General features: G+C 41.0%; 1 protein-coding gene and 1 long non-coding RNA gene across 2 annotated transcripts in view; one reads left to right on the top strand and one right to left on the bottom strand.

The window, feature by feature from the left end:
• Sash1 (SAM and SH3 domain containing 1) overlaps positions 1-25,678 on the bottom strand; it is a 302,233-nt gene that overhangs the window by 271,397 nt on the left and 5,158 nt on the right. The gene's annotated exons all lie outside the window — the stretch shown is intronic.
• LOC134472105 (uncharacterized) lies at positions 12,424-23,088 on the top strand. The gene is made up of 2 exons (XR_010041947.1): positions 12,424-12,675; positions 17,898-23,088. It is a non-coding gene; the product is annotated as an uncharacterized LOC134472105 (long non-coding RNA).

Here is a 25,678-nt window from a genome sequence, read left to right on the forward strand (position 1 = left end):
AGCACACCTGTCATCTAACAGGTTGGGTGTTATAGTTCTCCTATATTATTAGCACTCTGGGAGTTTGAGGGAGGAGAGTTTCAAGTTTGAGACCAGCCCAGGCAACTTGCCTTACCAATTAAAAAAAAAAGGCTGGGGATATAGTGGTGTAGTTCAGTGTGAAGGCCTTGAGTTCATCTATCAAACTGAAAAAAAAAAATTAAAAATCACATTTACAAGGTAATAGAAGCAAAAGGATTTTATTTATTTCATCATTTCCTTATGTAGGGGGTAATGTCATAACCAGGATGTTGTTGGTATTAATTTGAGAAAACAGTTGCAGATCTTTCAAGAGTCTGGAAATCTTTCAAGAAGCCAAAGGCTAGTGTAATTGTACTTCTTGGAGCAGGATCTCAGCAGCCCTGCGGGCCAAAGCAAATCATGATGTTCACTGCGAGTTAAATGGCCTTGGCTCCATTACCTCAGGGTGGGGTCCCTTTTCCCTTCCAGTTGAGGAACCTGTCACGTTCTCTACCTAAGGAATAGCTTGATTCTTGGTTCTAATTAAGGCAAGAAAGAAAATCTGTAAAATATTTTCAAGTTGCTAGGTGACTAAACATGGATATCATGTATGAGAAAAATCCTAATTGTTGATTTATCTGGATAAACTCACTATTCCTAAATTACCAAAAGATTGCCTTTGACTTGGAATCCATTTCATATTGTTGCCCATTGATACTGAGGAGGAAAACCCAAATCAAGGTGCTTTCTCTCTACCAAGAGCCATCTTAAGAGGGGGGAAAAACTCAATTTGCTTTTGAAGGGGGAGTATAAAACTGTATAAAGGAAAGATGGGCATTTTTTGGTTTCACTTTATGGGTAGTAAAAATATGTCAAAGATGAGACTGGAAAAGAAGTTGAAGGAAAAAACAGAAGCTTAGAAACCTGCAGGGAGAGGAATCTTCCAGAATCTCTGATCAAGGGAGAGGAAAGGGACTTCCACGTGTTGTAACAGACCTGAGCTCCTGCTACTTCCTTCTGTTCATCACTGTTGTCACTATCCTTTGAAATTCTAATTAGCTGATTCCTCACCGTTCATAATCACCAAGGCTCACTAGAGGGAAAACTGTGCGTTGGGTTGTTGCTAAAGCAGGACCTCCCTTTGTCTAATTGAACTAAAAAATCAGTCTCATGTCCTCCTGCTTTACACAGCCAGAGTAAATTCTGGAGGATCCAGGTCATTTCCAAAAACGGATATATTTTTTAGTTTAGTTCTCTTCTGTTTTAAATCCATTCACTGCTCATTTATATACAGCTATGCAAATGGGAGACATAAATTCAGTACTAAGTAAACTTTGTCAAAGCTTTGTCATGTTAATGTCAGCCACAAATAAAAGTAAACGATTATTTTTAGATTTAACCCTGTTAAATTGCCAGAAAGTATCTTTTTTTAAATTTCCAGATGATTTATTTGAAGAAAATAGACTTAGATTTATTGGGTATATTAATCAAAAAATAAATGACCTTCTGTAGTTTCTGCTGCTATTTATTGATCTTTTTCAAATTTAGCAAGCAATTCAATCTGCAGAGAATGTGTTGAATGGAATGGATTGTGAATGTAAAAATGAAATGAACGTTTAAAAAGCATTTCCAAGTCCCAGGAAGCAGCTTTAATAAATGAGAACAAATTAAATTCACATCACTGGGGTTGGGGGGGGGGGAGACAGATTTTGTTTTAATGGTGGACTACACAGAAATGAATTTATTGGATATAAAAGCTATTGGCCACTTTTGAGAAGTTGGCTTATGGATTGCTGTCACTGCAGTGAGTGAAGGTCCATTGTAATCTCTTATGGTAACTCTTCCGTCAGAGATGTAACTTCAAAAAACCACTTCTGCCATCCTGAGGGTAATTCACTGCTACGACCACGAATGAATCACTGAAAATCATACTATGACTACTAGTAATGAAAAGCACTGAAAAGGTTTAAAATGTGTCTCCTTCAAGTTTCACGTTGAAATTTAATCCCCATTGTGGTAGATAAAGAGCTGCATCTTTTGGGAGGTGATTAATTTATGAGAACTTTACTTTCTTGATTAATGAATTAATCCCTTACAAAAGGGCTGGAGGGAGTCAGGTAAGGCCCTTTGGGTTCTCTTCCTCCACAGGTGTATGCAGTATTCACCTCCTTTATCCTGCTATTTCTTTTGCCATGTGAGGACACAGAGTTTAAGGCACCATCTTGGAAGCAGGGCTGGACCCCCTCAACATATGCCAGACTTTGTAATATCCAAAATTGTAAGAAATAAATTTCTACTACTTAAAAATTATTGAATTTATTATATTTTATCATAGTCAAATGGAATAAAGCAAGTACATTTGACTTCAAAATAAGAATCACTGTGGGTACTCAGTTGAGATGAAATTGCTGAACCTACATGTATGTTTCCATTTCACTGTTATTATGGTTCCATTACTGTGCCCCACCACCCCCAACTCCATTGACCTAGCACTTGCCAGGCAGATGCTTATGCCGCTGAGCTAAATCTGCGGCCCTCCATTGGCTTTTTATTATCAGGCATTGTTCAGTACAGATTTCTCTGCAAACTTCTTTGTCTTCTCTTTCTATGTATTTTTCTTGGAACTGTTGTACTAAGTCAAGGTTTTTAAACTGCTTCTTTACAATATTATAAGCCTTAAATAATGGGCCTTCTCCCAGAATGAGGTACTTAGCCTTGTCTGGGCAACCTCTCTGTCTCTCACTGCTTGTTCATCTCAGACTTCATAGGAGTGAAACAGAACTATCTTTCTCCAAAGATACCTCTACCTTTGCATTTCAGAGTGATACTATTGTCTACCTGCCTCCTAAAGGGAGGCCTTGTGCCTATTTCCTCGACTGTCAGCAGTGGCATACATGGAGTACCATTCTAGATGCTTGGGAGGAAAGTAAATTCACTAGATGTGGTCGATGCTTCTGGACACCAGAGTTTGAGTTGGGAAGGATGCCACCTACTCTGAAGCTGACAGTCCTACTTAATGGCTCCATCTCCTTCACTCCTCCAGATAGTTGGCTTAACTCTACTTTTCATTTTGGTGACATACAATGGGAGGTTCAAATAACTATTTCCTGGCTAAATCTTCCTTTTCGTCTCTGTGTTCAGCTCTGTTCCACTGGAATGCCTGCCTCTATCTGGCTTGTCTCGTGTGTGCTCACACTGCAGCCCTAGATTATCTTTCCAAAATGCAGATCTAATCATGTGCTTCTGGAATTCTTTAATGATTTCTCCTCACTCTCCGGCGAAGTTTAAATTCTTCAGTATAACCTACTGTACTGTCCTTCCTGCCTCTCAAATCTTCCTCATCAGATCTAAATGTAGGAAACCAAAACCAAAACCAAAAATAAAAAGCAACAAAACACAAAACTCTCTCCAGGTTAAGTTAGATTACTTTATGTGGCTTCTCCAGTGCCCTGTACGTTTTACTTTTTAGTCCAGAGGTCTGTCCATCTATCCATTCATCCATCCATATCTACAGAGCACTAACTACCTGCCTGTCACTCTTCCATGCATCAGAGAGATAACTACGGCACAGTTCTTTGTTCTCATGGGACACAGACAGTAAAATATAAATACATGAAGAGAATTAGAGTAATGTTATATGGAAAGCAACTTGGAAGTGCTTAAATTAGGGACTCTGGGATAGGTCTTTCTGGAAAGATTATAGATAAACCAAGGCACAAGTCATGAGAGGAAGAGACTACATGAAAATCTAGGGAAATAAGGTTCCCTAGTACTGCAAATGACATTTGAGGGATGAACAGATAGCAAGCCAGAGTTCTGAAGTCATGGAAGAGGGAAGGATGACAGAGAGAGCCAGAGACAGCCCGGAGAGATCCATAGAGGACAAGTCAGGCATGTGGGTTATGCTTTCATCGCAGCTGAAAGGCATCAGAGGCTCTTAAGGAAGCCTGAGGTTCTTGTCACAGCTGCTAAGGAAGGGACTGTAGACTGAACAAGAGCAGAGGTATATTCCTGAGTGGAAGGCTGTGTCTTGAACTGGGGATTTATCACAGGAGATGAAGAGACGTGTCCTGTTTGTTATATTTCCAATAGGGAAACTGGTAGATTCAGCGGGGGAGGGTGTTTGATTCTGTGCCTTTCTCCTTTGTAGAAGAAACTATTCTATTCCTTTCCTTTCCCCTTTCCCCTTCTTTCTCTTTCCTCTCCTTTTTTTCTCGTGCTGGGCACTGAACTCAGGTCTTGTGTGCGCTAGACACACATTCGACCATAAAACTATAACCCCAGTCCATTTTATTTCTTGAGCTAGGGTCTCACTAAGTGGCTCAGGCTTACTTTAAACTTTTCATCCTTTTGCCTCAGCCTCCTGAATAGCTGGAATTACAGGCCTGTGAGAATGAAAAGAGAAAATAGAGAAATAAATTACATCTGTGATGGTCTGGGAAGGCTTCCTGGTAAAAGTGAGATTTGATCTGTAATTTAAAAGATGAAGGGGCTGGGGATTTAGCTCAGTGGCACAAGTGCCTGACTAGAAAGTGCGAGGTCCTAAGTTTGATTTTTGGTACCTTCCTACACCCAAAAAAGAAGAAAAGAATGGGTAAAATGCCAAGCGGTAGCGATGGATGTAGAGAAAAATGAGTCCCTGGCATTTGCAAGCCTGGGCGGGAATCCAATTGAAACCCACATACCTTCTGTCTTAACATATTAAAGTCATAAGTCAAACTCCAGACTATTAAATAAAATGCATTCTATCTATTTTGTAGTTATAAATTAAACCAGCAAAGTGTTTCTACATGCTCTATCCTTTTACCTTAACAAATATGCTGTATCATTGCCAGATTCAGATTTGGATTCCTTAAATGCCTCAGTGTTCAGAAACTTGTGAGAGGTTTGTGAAACTCAGCCCTGGCATGAAGCAGGCCCACTTCTAGTCCCACCCAGGCTCCACTGTACTTGAAGGAGCCTCCGATGCACTCAATGAATGCCTCACCCTGCAAGTCTAAGCACTGTCATTTCCCCACCAGGCAAGCCAAGAAAACTGCAATTGGGTTACTGGACAGGTAATTCTGGCTCCCAAGTATCCAGAGTAAAGTCTAGACTAGAGGAGAGGGTTCAGTGTTTACACATCTCGACTCTGCCAGTTCTCCACCCCAGCAGGAGGCTTCCCCCATGGCTGAAGCAAAGTCCCTTAAAGTCAAGCCAGAGTGAGGACCGCCTTTCAGGTGGGAGCCATGACATATGTTAAGAAAGTAGGGACATGCCAGTTTGTGTAGAACAGGTAATTCATGCATCTGGGTAGGGATCATATCATAGACACAGATTTTGAGGATAAGAATTTAAACTTGAGCCATACAGGCAGTGTGGAGGTTAGAATACTTTTGAGTAGTGGAGATGATCAGACTTCTGTGTGCAAGGTGAGTGAGAAAAATCAGAGGAAAAAGAGACTGGCAAAGTTAGTGCAGTTGTTAAATGATAAAATAATCAGAACAGAGAACAGAGAGAAGCTTGTGGAGCTTCTATGAAGTGGACACAATCAATTAGATGTAGTGGGATGAAAAAATGGGCTAAAGATTCATGTGCAAGATGAGGTGGCTCATTATTTGGTTCCTAGAAGTCTCTTCTCCCTCTAAGACATAGAGAACTTGCATGGCTATTCTTTGGACATAGTTCCTGTAACCAAAGCCAGTCTGGTCTTGCCAGGTCTCCTATGAACTTGAATTCCAATTTAAGGTCTTTGCAAACAGTCCGACCCCCCTCCCCCCAACCAAAGCATCCCCATCCATCACTTTTAGGCTGAATCTGAAAATGCAGTTTTAGTTTAAAGTCTTATTCATTTTGTGTTGGGAGAGGAAGGCTGCAGAATTTATAAAAAGATAGGATCATGAATAAAAGACTAAACAAATGGTTTTTGAGGCAGGCACGTTGGTTGTAGTCAGGCAAGGTGGAATTCATCACTGAGAGGCAGAAGAGGTGTCTGGGTTGTATGGAATCTGGGCTGCCTGGATTTTTACCCTGGCTCAGCCTCTTACCATCTCTACGACCTGGAAAGTCCTGGCAGAAATTCTTCCTCAGTCCTGCCAGCTTGTGTCTGTTTCAGACCTGATACAGATGCCAGGTGGGAGCAGGAAGGTTTCCTCCCAGGCGCCAGCACCAGGGCTCTGCCCACTTCTCCAGGGAGGTGAGGACACAGCCAGGGAGTTCTGGCTGCAAAAGGCACCTCCCGCCCACCTCGCCCCATACATTTAGAAGTTTGTTTGAGATAGAACAAAATTAGAAGAATTTCCTACTAAAGAAAATGAGGCCTGTAGATTTTGTGAGTCAGTTTTAAAAAGAATAGTTTTATATTTCCCTTATTGCAATATAAAATAACTTTTGGCAAAACCCCTCTGTGGTCTTATTTAAACTATTCTTTTCATGTAGGTTCTTATTGTGGCCATCTGTGGCAATATGTCAACTAGGTGTTTGTCACTAGTCCTTTGCTCCTCTTCCTCTTCCCACCATTGCTTGGCAGCTGAGTTTGTTTTTCATTTCAATCAGTGGCACACAATTTCCAGCAGATGTTTTCAAAAGTGCTTGACTTTTAAGCAGAGTGCATGCAGTAGTCTCTTCACGGTGCTGCTACACTCAGCCCCGAATCTGGCTTGCAAATGAGGGTTCTTGGGGTCCTCAGCAGCCTGGGAGCAGGGCCCCACAGACTACGAGTGCTGCACATCCTTGACATGTTTCTCAGGACTGTGAGAGTTGGATCTGTCCTGGAAGCATCTTAGCATTTTGCACTTGCTGTTTGCTGAGTGATACGGGCCCAGCACTGACTGATGGGTTGCAGGCTTTTGGTTCACTCGAACCTTGTTTCCACCATGTGTTGTGCTGAGATCTTGCACAATCCTCTGTAAGCTGGGGACAAGAATGGAGCCGCACATCCTAAGGCTGCTGTGAGAAGGAAAAGTGAGCGTGGGATAAAGTATTCCCTTTCAACAACTACCACTGAGTTACTGTTTCCGGGTATGCCTCCAGTGTGTGCCGAACAGAGTTATATTCATCTAGAGTTTTCGTACTGTTACAACAATCCTATGCTATGAATGTTATTATTATTATTATTATTATTATTATTATTATTATTATTGTGTTAGGGACAAGCACACAGAGGTAAAGTAACTTGCCCAAGGTGGCACAGTGGTCTGGCTCCGTAGTTTCTCTAGATTGCTATTTAGTGTTAGTTGAGGCTGTGCAGTACATCATATGTGGTGTGCACCCTGTGCTGGGTACCGAGGTAAGGACTTTGCAGGACTGAGTGGGCTGAGTGTCATCTCACATCAGTGTTCTCCAGATGCCAGCAGTCTTGTTGGGGGCACATGAGCAAGACCCCACGTGTGCTGACTCTAGCCTGCTGTTTCTTTGTTTTTGCTCCTGGTATTATAATAACAACATCACTGCCTGCTGACAGTAATTCAATATAGTTCATGCTTTTCTCTCCTGTAACCACAAGTCTTATATTAATAAAAAGTTACCGAAATGACTAAACGCTAAAAATATGATTTGCACAAACACAAAAAGGTACAAAAGGCCACACAAACAAAAAATACAGGCATTTGTCTCTAGAAAGTAAAAGTATTAGTAGAAAAGGGAAAAATCTGTTAACAGTAGATGTGGGGAAGTAATACTGCAAATTCCTTCATGTTATTCGTATCCTGGAAAATCATTGCCTAGAATACATGTCAGGGGATATTACTGGTTATAGTGCTGCCAGGAAAACATTTTTTTTGAAGTAAGATATTTTCTGATAGTTCTGCCCACCAGAACAAAATTTTAGTTCTATGGAAATGTTTGTGGACACTATGCAGGTTGATTCTATCTGATTCTAAATTTGAATGCTTCATCTGGAGATACAATGAAGGTATATTGAATTTATCATCAGTAATAAGATGTTCAGTATAATCTTGCTTTTAAAAGAGTCTCAGTTTTAAATGTTTCATCCTATTACAAGTTTCCTTACCAGCAATCATGGAGAAAGATTACTTGGAAAACATTATGTATAGCCTCGTCAAAGGCAGCTTCCTCTCCCGCAGAGCACCCTCCCGAAATAGAAGACATCCTAGGGTTGAGAGTGAAGCTCAGTGGTACAGCGCTTGCCTAACGTGCACAGGGCCTGAGTTCAGTCCCCAGCCACACAAAAAAGAAAAGGAAAGATAAATCCTCAGCATCACTTTTGCTGTGCAAAGTTGGAAGGACCTATTTTCTGAGATTTAAGCATAGCAAATCTCAAGTTGTTTTCTCCTTTTTCTAGAACCTCTGCCTCAGTGAGATGCACATTTTGAAATTTTTTATTTTTAAAGATAGTACAATCCAACAAAACAAGACAGAACAAAGCCAATCAGAGCAATGCAGTAAAATTGGCACAGAACTTCAAAGCAGGATACTAGGAAAACAATAATAGCTACCACAGTGTATCTTGTTATCTTCACAATAGTTGTACATTCCATCAGGTATAGCAAAACCAAACCAAAAACAAAGCACTATAAAATCAATCAAAACAGAATATTGAATAAAGCAAAACAATTGGGTCAAAGCAAAACAGTGAAAACAATACTGGACTTCAAAGACAAGATAGCAGGAAATCCCCCATATTTGCTATACTGCATACTGTCATCCTCCTAAGAGATGCTCAGACCACTGTCCTGGGTCAGCATAATCAACCCAACAATACAAGCATTTAGTTGCTTTATATACCTTAGTTGCTATCAACTCGGGCTGTCCTCGGAACCATCTGGTTGCTAAATGGGGGTGAGGGGGTAGGGGATGGGCTGGGGACTTCAGGGGGAGGGGGATATGGATGGTGTTTGACTCTCAGGCTGTGCGCCATAGGCTCATGGGAGATGCTCCCCAGAATGCCCATGGCTCGCGTAGCTTACCAGGAAGGCTGGCTTGCTGATTTCTTGGTTGGTCCCCCAAGTCCCAGCATGGCCGATTCTCAGGAGATGCGGACTTTTCTCTACACTTTGAAATTTTATGAAGTTCTCATTTACCTAAGATTTGCACCTTTTGACCAAAAGAGGAAAACTATTGATTGGTTTTCTACCTGTTTCCCACTAGGGTGATTTTCTTTCAAACACTTACTGGATTTCAGTTGGAATATGACAGGTGGTTTTAGGCTCAAAGCTATTTAAGGCCGACAGAAACATCAAGCAAGGCCAGCTGTCCTTCCCACAGACAGTCTGTGCTGTGCTCTCAGGACATCCAGTCCAACTCTGCAGAGCAGGAGAGAGCAAGGCAAAATCTCCATGGTGACCCAGATGAAGCAGGCATTTGGGATTCTGGGAAAAGGATCACAGGGGTGTAAGGGATGGGCCTGCCTGATCCCCGGGATGCTTCTTTTAGGAGTAGAACTTCTGGACCCATCCTGTGATGACCACAGGGCCAAGCAGAGTAGAAAAGGCATAAGTTACAGCCAGGTGCAATGAGCACAATCATTTTCTTTCTCTCCCTGCTTAGCTCGGTTGAGCAGGAGCCCCTACAGGCTGCTAAACAGTAGGGAAAAAAAGAGCTACTCTTAATAGAGATTGGAAATCTCACTTTTCAGGCAAAGTACTGTGGTAATATGAGAGCCACCTCCCCTCTCTTTCATTAATGCATGGATTTCCTGATATTTTAGAGCTGGGAGACATACCACATATACATCTTAGCATATGTTGAGCCTCTGTTGAATTTAAGCTGAACCTGCTAGAGAGAGAATTTGTGGGAGAATAGAGCTGGGAATCATTATTCTGAGAGATAATATTGATGATAGCAAACATACCAGACTAGACACTGTGTTAAGCATTTTATGTGCATTATCTCAATCCTAAAACTCTTGTTTTGGGGTAATCCTATCTATAATCCCACAGAGGGAGGCATAAAGAGATAACCAACTTATCTATAGCCTCTGTAGCCATACAGTTAATATATAAGCAACGGATTCAAGATGTAAACCAAAGCTGGATTAATTCTAGAGACCAAGGACTTCACCACTTTCGCAAAACTGAATTTTTCATTTAATCTTATGTATTAACGTGAGGAAATGAGCGACATGCAAGCACTTTGCACTAACATGCCTATTTTGTAACTTCAAGTTCAAAATGCATGCACCATCAGTTTCTATCAATTACCATATACACAAATCAGAAGCAGCTTCAGCCCAGTGTCATGAGCTGTGAACACCACTGTCAGACAAAAAGCCAGTCCGGAGTACACCGTAGTTGGTGCTAAGTGACAAAACTGTCATAAAGGTAATCACGTAAAAAAACAAAATCTGCCACTATCAACTTTTTGAATTTCTGAGACGGAGCTGTTTTCCGCTCTGGCTAATGATGGGCAAACTTCTATTCATCATTTGCAGTTTTATACCCGTGGGAGCAGGTTATCATCACTATCAAACCAGAGACATAAAAGACTAGGAAACATTTAGTTTTAGAAAATAATGGCTTATAACCCTAGTAAATCAAAAGAGCAAGGGGGAAATAAACAAGACAGTTAAGACGCCAGCTGGAGATTCTTTATGGTTGGGCCTTGACAGTGGTTTGCAAGTTTTAGTATCGGGGATGATGAAAAGGAATCTGCCTAGGAGATCCAGAGTCTCCCAGCACATACAGACAAAAGATAATTACACAATCCTGGAATTGAAAAGAGACCTCTAATGTAACCCTTGCTTTCTGGCCTAGCCAGTTGCTTGTTTATAAAAGCAGAGACCAATGGAAGGATGAGGGTTTAACAATACCTGTAGGGGCAATTTTCTTGACACAGTAGAATAATCACTTCCCACCTCCAGCTTCTCCCAACACACACACACACACACACACACACACACACACACACACCACTACATACCCTTTTGGCCCTTTTGGTCAGGGAATTCCAGGCTCCTATAGCAATTATATCTAATCAGAATCACCGAACTATATTAATTAAAATGATCTCTGTTCTTTAAAGTTGAATTTGGCTGTTAACTTTTTCCCGTGCTTATTTCCCCAAAGCCTGAGATTTTGAATCTGGGATCATGTTTCAGGATCCCCTTTAATAACATGAGGAATTCTGACTGTGGAGTTGTGTGTTCAGTCTCCTATGGAGAAGACTCAGAGCTTTCACTGGGTGCACTGAAAAATCTGAGACTTCTTTAGGTTCAAAGAACCTGGTCTGGAGCTACTCTGATGTCTCCGGAAGACTGTAGTGCTCCAAAGATCACTCTCACCTAATATTTCTAGAATGTTATGCTGACAGGAGTTTCTAGCTTTGCAGTTTCCTTCCTCCCTGTCTCTCTGTCTCTGTCTCTGTTTCTGTCTTTGTCTCTTTCTCTCTCTTTCTCTCCTTTCTTACAAAAACCAAGACATCTGTGAGGATGTACAGTGGCAGGGCCAAGAGAGCACAAGGCACAGAGGAACATGTTCTCCTCAAAAGTGTCCCTGAGTTCCCTTCCCCCTGGGCCACCACTTGCCACACTTTCCAGTCTCCGCGTGGCACAGACTCAGAAGCTCAGGGAGAGTTTTGGGTTCAGGCTTCACATTCTTTGCATTGGTTGTGGGATCTTGTCCAAATAATTATTTCTCTCAATGCAGCTTTTTAAATCTATAAAATTGGGAAGATGAGACTTGCTCTTAATATTTCTGGGACAATTAAATGAGATAATGCCAAAGTTTATGCAGGACACACAGTCCTATTTGAGACCCTTGGGACCAGACATATTCTGAAGTTTAGGTCTCAAGATTTCACATGTGCTACTGCACACTTCCAGAATCATCTGTAATCAAGTATCTGAACATTTATGTAGTAGAACTGTGAGTATTCCCATTAAGAAGAATTAGTCAGAATTATGTTATAGCCTTGCATCACTTCAGGACAGGTTCTGCCATTTAAATGTTCACTTTTCAAGTGTCTCAGACCTTGGGATTGAGAATGAGCAACTGTACACCTGTCTGTTTCCCTATGCTGGTATTTTCCTTGGTTCCCAAGATCCAGATTCTTCATCATTGTTGAGGCACTGTCTGGGTTTGTCTTCGTATTTACCCCTCCCAGCCTCAGTGCCAGCTTGAGCCCCATGGCAGACCCTGGATCACCCAGGTGTGGTTCCTCTCACCTTTGTGTGTATTTGAAGGTGCTCTGCGTGGCCTGGTGATCCTCTCCTGCTGACAGGGTGGGTAAAAAAGGCTTCTTTTTTTCTTGGCTTTCGTTAAACTCCTAGTGTCTGCCCCAGCTCTCCTCTTCCAGGGGCTGCCTGCTGTCTAATATATCCTCGGGGAACTACTAGAATATTTAGTGTGATACTGTGTGGCTCCCTGCTTAGAAAAAGGAACACTCTTTCTCTGGAGATGAGATGGGACATTCCTTGGGGCCACTCAGGTGTGCCTGAGAGCGCTTCCAGCAGCAGACAGTGACGCAGCAAGGTCACACAAGGACAGCACTGCTTGCTGCTCTCCCCATTTCAGAGTGCTCTAGAGAAGGAATGTGGGCTCACTATACCAACTGATGGTGACACTTTCGGAGGCAGGGTAACTGTCACGGCGAATGGCAGCTATTCAAGGTCAGTCAGGCTGTCTCCCATGGCTGTGGAGGTCGCACAGTGTAGTACTGACTGGTGCAATTGAAAGGGCACTTGGAGACGGATGTATGAAGGTCTGATTTCTACTTCTTCCCAAGACTGTGTGATCATGGGTGAGTTACTTTTAATTTTCTGGATCTCAGCTATAAAATGGAGTCTGGGGTACCCATGATTAGGAGAATGTGAGAGAACTGGTGGAGATGCCCTGATAAATTCCAGCTTTCCTGTAGGCCCTTCCAAAGGCTTTCTTTCAGCCTTTTGGGACACCCCGAAAGGTTGAGGACGTGTCTTCTGTTTGTACTTATTTCTAGGACAGGGTTTGATCCACAAAAGACATGGATTAAGTTGTCAATAAGTGAATAAAGAATACACTTGTTACTGATCTTGGTGGCACACATTTAATTCACAATTTTGTAAGAGGCCATGAGGGTGAGGATGCTCCAGTTCACAGCTTCTGGTCCAAGTTATCACATTTTCCTTGATGCAGATAATAGCATTAGCATGTTACCCAGTCTTCTTCACTTAATACTGTTTTCTTTTTTGGTGGAACTTTACATCTTATAAACTGGATAATAATATCCTAATAACTTCAGGACAGGTTCTAGAAAGAGTGTTACATGTAAAAAAAAGATGTCTCCATTTAAAGTCATATTAGAAGATCTATTATAAGTCAGTACCTTTTAGTAATACTTAATTATTAGAGTTTAGAGTTTATCTTAATCCTAATATTCCCTTGGATTCGAGCAGATTATAATGACTGAACTAACTCTGAAAGCTTTTGTAGACCCCAAGATTCACTGAAAATTTCACTTCACTTTTGAGAATTAAGATCTGTCAGATTTATTCAAGCAGTTCTATGATTAATAATTTCCTTACTCTCTTGGACTAGAAAAGAAATTGAGCTACTGCTAGATTATTAATTTAGAAAGCAATGATACAGTTTTTATGGCATTTTTAATTAGCCTCAGTTCCTGTATCTATATAAGGAGCACCAGCGGCTTTACCATGGTAAAGAGAGGCTGCCAGGCAGAGGATATGGCCAGGGCGACAAATCAGGGCTCTGGACAGACGTTACTGTGAGGCAGTGCAAAGGCTCCCTTCAGTGCTCATATTTCATACTTCCAATATGTAACCTAGTACTAACAAGAAGTCAGTAGGATTTTGCTCATGATCTTGTTTCCTTCTGTTTGATGCTAGGTTTTGTTGTCTCTGAAAGAAAGGAGATGGGGCAGATGATACAACAGAGTGTGTGTGTGTGTGTGTGTGTGTGCGCGCGCGCGTGCATGCGTGTGCTTATACTACAGTAAAACCAAAGACAGTCCCAGGAACAATGACTGTGGCCAGAATCTGATTCAGAGAGGAGATCAGACAGCTAAAGAGCCATAGTTAGATGAGGGTGGACCAGTGCAGACTGGAAGATGTTCCGGCTGGGAAGTGCTTTAGAATACATCTTTTCCTGAGGGCACACAGTGGCTGCCAGCCAAAACAGCTGTGGGAGATTTGAGCTACAAGGTGTAATCAAACAATACAGTGAGTGCTTAAATTAAAAACAATTGTGTTGCAGTAACAGATACATTGCCATTCATCTTCCTCAAAATGGCCCCCTTTTTTGAATACACTCGTCCCATCATCCTTAACACTTTCCAAAGCACTTTTGGAAGGATGCTGCTGCGAATGCCTTTTTGTGGTTGCCTAGATGTCTTTTTTCTTTTCTTGGTACCAGGGATCGAACTCAGGACCTCATGCTTGTGAGACAAGTGCTTGTGCCACTGAGCTAAATCCCCAGCCATTCCTTGATGTCTTGAAGCAACTCAAAATGTGAATGGCAATTTCTGTCAAATGAAAACAGTGTGCTGTGCCTTCAGCCACCATATTCATGAAATCTGGTTCTGTGCCACTTCTAGTTCTTCCTTAAAGTCAAAATGATCATGCAAGGTGGAACATTCAGAATGGATTTAAGACATCTAGGCAGTCACAGTCGTGCAGCTGAAAAGACTTCCTTTAGGATTTTATTTAGGACTTCTTAAAGAAGACTTCCAGAATGGCTTCAGAAAATGGCAAGAAGCTGGGAAAAAGTGAGTGTGAAGCAAGAGACAGTTTTTGGAGAAGGACTGATACATTCTGTAATATGTACTTTAATGTAATAAATTTTATTTTATTTTATTTATTTATTTTTGTCTTTTTCCTTTTTACCGGTACCGGGGATCGAACTCATGACTGCCTGCTTGCAAGGCAGGCGCTTATGCCGCTGAGCTAAATCCCCAGCCCCAATGTAATAAATTTTAATTCAAACATTCACTATATTTTTTTATTGCACAGTATATAGAGAGGAAAGATGCTTCATATAATGACAACTAGTGGGATAAAGGTGGGGAACAAAGATGCATAAATTCCTCACACTGGACCTGTGTCACCAACACTCCTAGGATTAAGAAACTCATGCACATTTAGTGTAGCCAAGCCCTGCACGATCCTCCTCATAAAAGGAAAATCTTTCTCGATGTATATTTTCTGTCTTTTTTCTTACTTCACGCAGTATGACTCTAGTTAGGCAGAAGCACAGGGCTTCACAGATGCTTCTCCATGATGTCTTCTGCGGCGGAGGTGTGTGTGCAAGGAGGGAGCAAAAGAGCCAGGCTCTGATTAATATTTCAGTCACAGGAGAGAATGCAGCTGTGAGATGAAGGCATATTAAGGAATCGCTCCCAGACAAATGCATCTTGTGAATTCACCTTAAGTCATCCTACATCAGATTCACATGGAATCAGAATGCAGGTGATTTATACATTTGCATTAGGTTCTATTAATATTAATGGGAAAGGTGTATGTGCATCAATACACATATTAGTGAAGACAGATTCCCTGAAGGACTTCTGCTTAGGGGAGAAAGATACTGTTATTTGTATCTTTTCCACAGTGGAAATAAAATTGTGTCCATTAAAAAAGTGTTCAATACTCCATGTTCAATAGAAAAAGACTTCATTCTTAAAGGATGAAAACAGAACCATATTTTATATTTGCAGTGAAAGGCATATAACAAATGGCCACATTTTTCCCCCTGCTATTTGTAATTTGCTATTAGGGTTTAATTTTACTATCCACAGTGTTCAATAGCAATGTAGTGGAAAATAGCATCTGTTCGGTCCTTTATGCCCAGGTCAAAAATGAAGAAAAAATAAAATCTGGCAGTGATTTGTGCAGAGGGATCCCAAGAAGTAAAATAGGAACCTGTGTCAGAAATGTCAAGGAAAAGCTAAAACTATCCCTTGTGTCTAAGGGGAAAGGGTTTAAGTCAAATTTGCAGCAATAAGAATGCCAGCATTTATTGATTTTATCAATAATGATGACTACAGGTGCTAATAAAAGAAGACTCAGTTCAAAATGGTATTACTTGCTAGGAGGCTTATTGTTTCACAAAGTCTGCATTTGCTTCAGAGTTAATTCTATCCTGCTGCTTTCCGTGTCCCACGGTATCATGGAGCTGCCACATCATCCTCAGGTTGGTGTTTTCAAGGATGAAAAATGGCAGTTACACTTTCTGGCTTCCACTGTAGACTCAACAATGCCAGTGGAGGCAGAAGGGTAGTTTTCTATGCTTCTTTTTTTGTTAGTAGGAACATTTTTCTAAACATCCTTTTAGCCAACTTCTCTTAGCTGAGAAGTTGAACTGGCTGGTCTGAAAGGCTTGAATACGAGCACTCTTCTTCTCCATGCTCGTGTAGGAATAGAACTCCTACCGTCATGTTCATGGTGTTCAGAGGGTGGAGAATTCATAGGACTATGGGGTGCAGAGCAGTGCTCAAATGATGAAATCCTGATGGCTTTATAAGCACAAGAAGGGACATAGAATTACAAAATATGTAAGCTCTATGCCTCTTGCCTCATGGTGCTTTGTACTGCCTCAGGACTCTGAGAAACAAAAAAGCTATGGCCAGATATGGCCTCTAGTCCTTGTACCTCCAAAACTATGAGCCAAAATAAATCTATTTTTATTATAAAGTAATCTGCCTCAGATGTTTCATTATAGTAACAAAAAGCTAACAAAAACACAACTGTTAGATTATGTTCCTCTTCTCAAATCACTAAGTGATGTTCTGCGATCGGCTCAGAAACTCAACTTTATCATCCCATTCCAGTTGCCATTGCTGAGAGGTTTGGCACTACAGAGAATGGGGGGACTCAGTTTATAAGGAACAGGTGTGAGAGTGTAAGGGGAAATGTGTTGGTGGTTGTCTGTGTGTGCCACTCAAGTGAGTGCCATTACTGTAATCCTCAGAGTATACTTGAAATCATGGGTACTTGTACCCTCACTGAACATTGGAGAGAGGGCCAGGTTTTCTCCTGAAGTTGATTCAACACTGTGGTCCCCAGATTTTAACAACAAAGCCTGGAGCCTAGATTCAGCTCAAGCTGCTGTTTAGCAGGTTAAGAACAAATTACGAGCAGACTGCTTACATGAAAATGAACCTTTAAGGACTGACAATCATTTAAAATGGGAAAGAAAGGAGAATGCTCAGAAATATTAAAAGAGTTTAGCTAGGTGTGGTGGTGCATGCCAGTAACTCCAGCATTCGCAAGGTTGAGGCTGGGCATTACTGGGAGGTCAAAGCCAGCCTGGGCTACATAGTGAATTCAATGCCAGGCTCAGCTACATAGCAAGACCCTGTGTCTCAAAGACAAACAAACAAACAAACAAACAAACAACTGCTCCCGGAACCTCACAATCATATTAATACAGTTTAGATTTTGGCTATTGTGGCATAGCTGAAAAAGAGGAGGCAATTAATCCTTGACACTTCCCTCTTCCTGCTCTGCTCCCTCCTCCAATTCCCTAGGGTTCTCCAGATCATAAATGACCCCCACATTCCATTACTGATACCTTCTGTCACACCTCACTCAGACCATTTGCTCATATAAACAAGAACTGCTTAAATGACTTCTGTGTCATTAACAAACTTGGTTGTGTGGCAGGATAGGCCTGAGAGAAAGTGGTAATCATTTTTGAGGTAGAAAAAACAGGAACCTAAAGTCTAAGACTGATGCTCATCAGTCAAAATTCCAGTGTCTGAGCTGCCGTGGTGCTCTGCGGAATATGGTAGCCACTAGTTATTTAAAGCATTAGAGTTTAAATTTAAAAGAATTAAACTCAAATAAAAGGTTCTATAGTCAACCTAGCCATGTTTCAAATGCATAAAGGTCACATGTATTAGTGTGTGTTAGTCAGTTTTTGTTGCTGTGACAAAGTACCTGAGAAATAACATAAAGAAGGAAAGGTTTATTTTGGCTCATGGTCTCAGAGGTTTCAGTCCATGGTCACTGGCTCTGTTCCTTTTAGGTGTGGGGGCAAAATGGAAACATCATGGCAGAAGAATGTGGCGGAGGAAAGCTGCTCACTTCATGGCAACCAGGAAGGAGAGAGAGCAAGAGACCCAGAGAGGAAGGGGTCACGGACACCATATTGCTCCAAGCTTACAACTCCATTGCCACTTCTTTTAACTAGGCCCTGCTTGCTAAGTTTCTATTAACTCCCAATAATGCTATCAAATTATAATCTCATCAATGATCCAGTGATGGATCTATAGCCCTCCTGATCCAGTTACTTCACAAAAGCCTTGTCCCTGAACATGTGAGACATGTGAAGGCTATTTAAGAATGGAATCATAGCACAGTGGGTGCTATACCAGCAAGAGTAGGGAGGGCACATTCCCATCAGTGTAGAAAGCACCCCTGGGCAGTGCTGCCATAGAGAAATGGTAAGTCAGGACGACACAGCTGTGCTGTTTCCCAGAAGACCCAACTGATGAGGGTAGATGGTCTGTAAGTGACATTTCAGCTGGGTGGCTCCAGTGGATCCAACTCTTTTAGAACAAAAATGTTGACAGTGGCTGGGTGGAGTGGGTGAACAGTGAATAAATAAGAAACTCTAAGCAGGATGGGTATGTTTGAGCTAGAAACAGACTCAAGCACAAATTAGACCTAGAAAAGTATGAGAGGTGCTGAGAGTAGAATTCACCAGAGTGAAGCTGAATATGAAAAAACTTAATTTTTAAGAATGCAAGATATATTTGGTAATTTACATTAATTTATATTTTCAACTTATGACAAGTTATACCAGATTTATGCTAATTATAAAAATTTTCTTTTCAAAGTAGTTATCAAAATTTTGAAAGAGGTAACTGTAAAGAAAAATGTTAAATGAAAACTAGTAATGGAGAAGTGCAATACAATATAATTTTTTTGGTACTGGGGATCGAACTCATGACCTTATGCTTGCCAGGCAGGCGCTTATGCTGTTGAACTAAATCCCCAGCCCTATAATATAAAATTTTAAGCGTGGTTTGTAAAAATATGAAGTTTGAGAAACATTGATGTAAAGCAAGAGGGTCTGCCAGGTGGGACTGATGTATCTGTCAGGTGCTCTGGGTATAGCACCATAACCTCACAATATTTTTAGGGACTACGAAAATGTATTAATTTCAATTAAAGAAATTAAGTCACAAGAAAAAAATACACTTTTTGGTCAAAGAAAATGCTTTAATATATAATGTTAATAGTTTAATATATAATGTTATTAGTTTTTATGCTGATACTATCTAGATAGATAGATAGTGGAAGAAGGGAAATACATGTATGTAGGAAGGGAAATACGTGTGTTTTTTTGTAGAGCAAGGGTAAAATGTGTAAGGCCTATGAAAATTATGTGGCCCATTTCTAGGCACCCTTGGGAGGAATCTTGAGGCGATGGAAGGAAGGCCAAACTTGCCCAGCAGCACTACTAAGGGCAGGTGGGGTATTTTGTTGGAGGACAGCACCCTCCCTCACCCTAAGTCAGAAATAGAAGCATCTGTGAATGCTCACTAGCCGGGTAAGGAATGCACTCAGCTATAAGTGAGCAGATAGGGGTGCCCTGGGCTCAACCCAGGCCCACTAACACCAGGCTCAGCACTACAGGACTAACCACAGCTCACGTGATGAGTCCCTGCTATCACGGTTGGTTCAGGAAATTGTTAGGGTTGAGCATTTAGTTGGAAGTTTTTCTAGGGACTGGGAAAAGGCAGGAACAAAACATAGGGACATTTTGAACATCTTCCATTAGGAAGCTTTGTTAGGACGATTTAGCCATGAAATCAAATCACAGGGGACAAGGGACAATTTCCTACGTGGCCTCAGTCAGGGAGGTTATGAATATGAGAAACACGTAAGTGAGTAACAGCCAGACAGGCACACACACACACACACACACACACACACACACACAGCTTTTTAATACAAGTGACTTGGGAACGCCATCAGATATTCTTTCTGAAAAGAAAGGCTTATAAAATAATTGTGTAACATGCTTTGAAAGCAAAAGGAGAGTAGCCAGCAGGGTAAGTGGAGGCCAGCTCCAAGACCTCTTGTTAAGTCCCGGAAGGAAGGGCATGAAATGCAATTTCAAGTCAGAAGAATGTGGTTTACAGGGCTGGAGCGTGGACCTACTCTGCAACATCTCCTGGTGGCTCTCCTGTGGCTGAGTGAGGTGAACGACACTGATAAATCACCCTATTATAACTTGTGAGAAAGGTACAGGTTCTTAGAGGATGGACCAACAGACACCTGAAAGAGACAAATTGCTATAGGAAGACAACGACACCAGCTGGAAATTAATGATACCTGCTATGATGGAAACAAGAGCAAGCACATGGGAGAGAGATAATGTGCTAGCCTCAGAATGTCCATTGACGTGGGTCACCAAGTCTTGGGAAAGAGTCTCAAATAACACATATAAAAAGAAAACGGCGATCTGTCATGCAAAGGAAGACATTGTTATGACTGAACAAGCTAAAGTGGGACAGCGAAACAATTTCCTTTATGCTTTCACTTGAGGCTGAAGGTTGGAGCATTTACCCAGGACTTTTTTTAGTTAAAGGCTCTAAATATTCACCATCCTCACCATAGTGATGTATAGAATCAGTCTGGAGTGTATTGTTTTTCTAAAATCTCCAGCTTTTTGGGGAACTCGGAATGACTAGGTAGGGATATAAACAAGTCATGCAGAAACTTTCCTCCTGGGACACTGGTGTATTTGCTGTTGATTGTGGCTGTTTCTACAGTAGCATCCAGCACTTAGTTCACAAATCACTTCCTTCTTATGCCTCCAGGGCTTTTGTAAACCACATCCAAATGGTCTATAGAGACTGTTACCTTACATCTTCTATGATATAGAGGCTTGACAAGTGGGCTTGTGGAGTTGGGGGTGGTGGTGGGGATCATTAGCTGCTTCATTGCCCTCATATGTCTGATGAACCATAGATACACAATGTGGTTAAACAGTGGAAAAAGCCACACTGCAGAGTCAGGGCAAAAACACAACTGCAGTTTTTCTGGTAGCTGTCACCAGGCAGGAAAGGCCAAACTGAGGCCTTCACTTGCCAACTTCTTTGGCTGATACACACCCATGTTGCCAAGATATACAATGATTACCTTTTGATTGAGGTAGGGTTGAATCAGTTTCTTTACTGGATAAAATGAAAGTGGACAGAATAATGGAAAACATTGGAGAAATCAATGGAGAACATAATGGATTAATGGGACAAATAAGTTTCTGGTGAAGAATTAGTGATATTTACAAACTATATGTGGCATGCAATAGCTAGTTCATTTTTACTTCAAGAAAATTCATTCCCACATTCTGCAGCAGCTGCTACTGTTTGGATTATGAATAGCAATAAGCCATATGGTGTGGCAGAAATGAATCACACATATTTTCACATGGACAAATATTATTATTCCAAAACATAAACACGTCAATATAAGTGTTTTTTCTCCTGGGAGGAATGCAGCCCCTGATCTCAGCTACAAGTAAACGATTCACTCTGTCTGTGCAAGATTATCTGCCAAGGTTATTATTGGAAAGAACCTGCACTACGGCCCTTCTCAGGTTTTGCTTTCTTTCTTTGATGGCAGCCACATTTAATGTGATGAGGGAGAAAGAGGACGTGGGAAGGCAGAAGATGAAGGGAAAGTAGAGAGAATGCAGAGAAAGAGGCTCCCAGGAAGCTGCTCCTGGCTCTGCCATCTGGTTTGCTATCTCATCCAGAACCCTCACAATGGAGAGGACCATGTGCCTGCCTGGGAATTATCATGCCAGACAGCCAGCGGCCAGAACTGAAAGGCAAAGATGGAAAAGACTTAATCAGGCCACTTAGACACGTCAGTGAAGGGTTCTTCTAAAGCTTATCTCTCATTCTTTCTTAGAGTTTATTTTAAATGTCTCTAGGGAAAAGTGTTCATCATTATCAACATAGCTCTCATCACAATGTGCCATTTCTTAACTTGATTTTATTATTTCTCTCCTTGTTAGTTCAATTTTTCATTTTTTTCCCTGGAAATTCTTGCATCAACTTCTCTTCCTGAGAATATTCTACTCTTGGTATCTGTTATTTTGTAGTTGGCACAAAGACCTTGTCTCTTTCTCTTCCTGCTGAGGCTTAACTTCTTGTCTGGCTTCTTAAACTCCTGGGAACTCACTTATCTTCTGGCTACTGGGGCTCAGGCAGGGCAAACTTGGGGCCACATGTGTAAGGGAATGAAAGGGAGAACTCAGCTATGGCCCTTGGGTCTCCTTTGGACATTGAGGTGGCATGACCATCAGGGCTCAGCCTCACTGACATGGAACCAGAGATGTGCTCTACACAGAAGGTGCTCAAGAAAATGCTGTCAGAAAACCACACCATCCCGTGAACCAGGCTTTGCCTGCGGATTGGGAAGAGGCTTAGCAAGGAGACAAACTGTGCCTTCCCATGAGCTGACTTTGCAGGCCTGAGGCTGGTGGTCTGGGCATCTACTTGGAGGATGGCAGTGTGCATTGTGGAACTGTGGGGGATTTACTCCTGTCTTGTTTTTGAAATTCAGTGTTTTGTTCTATTTTGCTGTTTTGTTTTATTCCTGTGTCTGGTAACCTGAGCAACTATTTTGAAGATAACAATGTGTAGTATCACAACAATCGTTAAATTCCTATCATCTCGTTTTAAAACCTATATAGCTGGGGTTTTCTTGTTGCTGTTGCTATTTTTTAGGTTTGTTTGCTTCTTGATTCATCTTTTATTTCTCTTTAAAATAAAAAAAAAAAGAAAATTCTGTTTGAACTAACAATGTTAGAATCAACTTCCACGGTAGGGCATTTTATTCTATTTTGTGATTTTTATCTCTCAGTGTACAAGTACATGTTTGCTTCCTACAAGAGAAAAAATGGGATCAGTTTACTTGGTGACATTTCTCTTATTCTTTAGTTTGGGTTTGCATATTATCAAAAAATAAAATCCAGCCAGGTACAGCAGTGGGCTTATTGTGCCAGCACATGGAGAGTGGGAACAGGAAAATCCCTTGAGTCCAATTGTTCAAGACCAGTCTGGAGAACACGGCAAGACCCAGTGTTAAAAAGTAAAATCTTTAAAAAAAATTTTTATTTAAAGGAAAAAAAAACAGTAAAAGGATACAAGTAATACAGAATTCAAAAAAAAAAAAAAAAAAAATAAATAAATAAACAGTAAGAAATCACTAGTCAATAGACTACATACTGTCATCTTAGAAACAGTTGTTCAGGTTACAAAATTAAAGCATACAAAGTGGAAATTCAAACAGTGAGATTGCAAACAGTTGTGTTCAATGATCCAACAAAAACTTAGTAATATGGTCATCTATCTTACACACCAAAACACACTTGCAGTTGTATCCTAAAAAGTAAAATCTAATCAGCACCACCCGTTGCTTGGTTGTCTTGCACATCAGAGGACTTCAGTTCCAGGATCATCCTTAACCAGGTTAGTAAGTAGAAATAGGTAGGCCAGATAGACTAAGAGAATAGGGATTGGGGAGCTGGAGGGTACACGCCTTCAACAGCATTCCAGATAAAACACTCAAATAGCCCTGGTACACACCTAGTGGAGCACACGTGTAGGCTGCATCCACTCTTGGGGTCCCCAGTTTGTTATCCCTGCTCAGTACCCCTCCACCTTCCTGCATTTGAGCCCATCCCAGGTTCTGTGCTCTGCTGCCTCCACTAAGCCCATAAATAAGCCTTAACCCACACACATTATTCATGCCATTGGAGGTCTCTAGAAGCACAGTAAAGATTAAATTAGATAATATCTACAAAATTCCTTATCCATCTCTAACATTTACTAAACTTGCCATACATGTTAGTTATTATTATTATGTCATTATTAGTGCTATTATGTTAATGGGGTCTAAGGTCAAATAAACTATTAGTGTATGAGCATCTTCTACTGCCAAATCGTAGAATCAAACACCCCTACAGTGCTTTTATCTCCCATGAACAACTCATATATTTACATAATAATTGGACATATAGAACCTATATTAAAACCAATAACAAACTGGATGTAGTGGTGCACACCTGTAAATCCGGCAGGGAGGATTGAGATTTTTGAGGTCAGCCTGGACAACCTGACTGTGCCTCAAAATAAAAAAATTAAAAAAGGTCTGGGGATACAGCTCAGTGCAAAGGCCTTGGGATTAATCCTTAGTACTAGAAAAAAAAAAGGCAAATCAAAAATGACAGAGAGTAAATAGTATGGATAAAACATTCTCAGACATCCTCACCACTGGGCAGGAAATGATCTTGTTACATTTACCAAAAGCTCCAAGAGTTTGGGGAAGAGGAAGGAAGGACCTCTCCACTCTCCCCACAATAAAGGAAGCAGTCACAAGGATATAAATGCTTTGAGAAGAGAAAAGATAGAGTGGTGAGACAAGAGTATTAATTTTAAAGCTTTTTTATATTCCAGAGAAAAAGGAATTTTTCTTTCATGTCTGTTTTCTACTTCTGAGAGCCTTGAAAATTATCCACGCTGCTTGCATTTTAGATAAAAGTCTATTTTGAATGTTGCTACACAGAAAACAGAAATGCCAGACCGCACAGACCTGTAAAGAACTCTGACTTTGATTAAAACGACTCCTACAGGAGAGCCAAGAGGCTGCCCTTCACGTTGTTCAAGAGCGACACAAATCATCCGGCCTTGGCATGCACATGGGTTTCTTGCAAGGATTTCAGCAGGTGTTTTCTGAATTGGATCCAGAATCACACTGGACAGAAATGCAGCAGAGGTCACATCAATAATGATAAGCGGATGATGGCGGTCCTCTCCCGCTGGCCCTGGGAGGTGGTGGGGATCACAGTGCCACTCCAAGCTTCTAGCCAAGAGCCAATGTCACTTTAACATATTCAAGACAGAGACTGAGCCAACAGTTCTAGCAAGAGTTCTAAAGAAATAAATTGAGGATCAGAGAAGGGAGAAAAAAATACACAAATATTTGGTATAATTGAGTTCCATTTAGAAATTATGGTGTTTAAAATGTTTTAACGTGATTGTATTTCCAAATCGATATTTTTTATCTCAAAAAATCAAAGGAAAAAAACTATTTCAGAAACAGGTTCCTTTTCATCATTGTAATTAGCAAATACAATAACAGACTAACACTCCATCAAGGACCACACATGTGCTAATGCACATTTCTTAGACTTCTGTTCTCTGGTTGACTTGTTCGGTATTTTTTTTTTAACTGCTCAGTATTTTCACACACTCTGGCCTTCATCTTCTTCCGCTTCCCAGCTTTCCTGAGTCTACATTCAACAAACGACTATAGAACCCAGAAAAGACAAAGAAAGGGGTCAAGAATCTCAGTTCTAATATTAATGTTGTTATTGACTTCTCGAGTAATAGTGGAGAAGTTATTTGGCATCACTGTGTCTCAGTTTCCTTTTCTGTAAAATGGGAGACTGGTTAGATCAGGGGCCACAAGTTAAGCTGTGTACAGGCTCTGTCAAGTACTCAAAACTGCAGGAGAGGAGGAGAATTCTCTCCTCACCTACAGGAGACAGCTGAACTCATCCCCAGTTGATTATTGTCATTTTCTTGGATTTTTTTTCAAGCAATTTATGTCTCTGAATTTTTATGTGAAATCTTTTGGATTTTAAATGTGGCTAATAATGTATATAAAACAACATCAATAATAAAGACATTATACCAGTCAAATGGAACATGACTGTGGTGCTTTGGTATTGTCGCCTTCTATGATTCAACATTTTCCCTGAAGCCTATTTAAAACCTGTCT

The sequence above is a fragment of the Cavia porcellus genome, unplaced genomic scaffold (genome assembly GCF_034190915.1).
Source record: "Cavia porcellus strain 051 isolate PalLab524CR breed Dunkin Hartley unplaced genomic scaffold, mCavPor4.1 scaffold_22, whole genome shotgun sequence".
In the NCBI taxonomy this organism is placed as follows: Eukaryota; Metazoa; Chordata; class Mammalia; order Rodentia; family Caviidae; genus Cavia; species Cavia porcellus.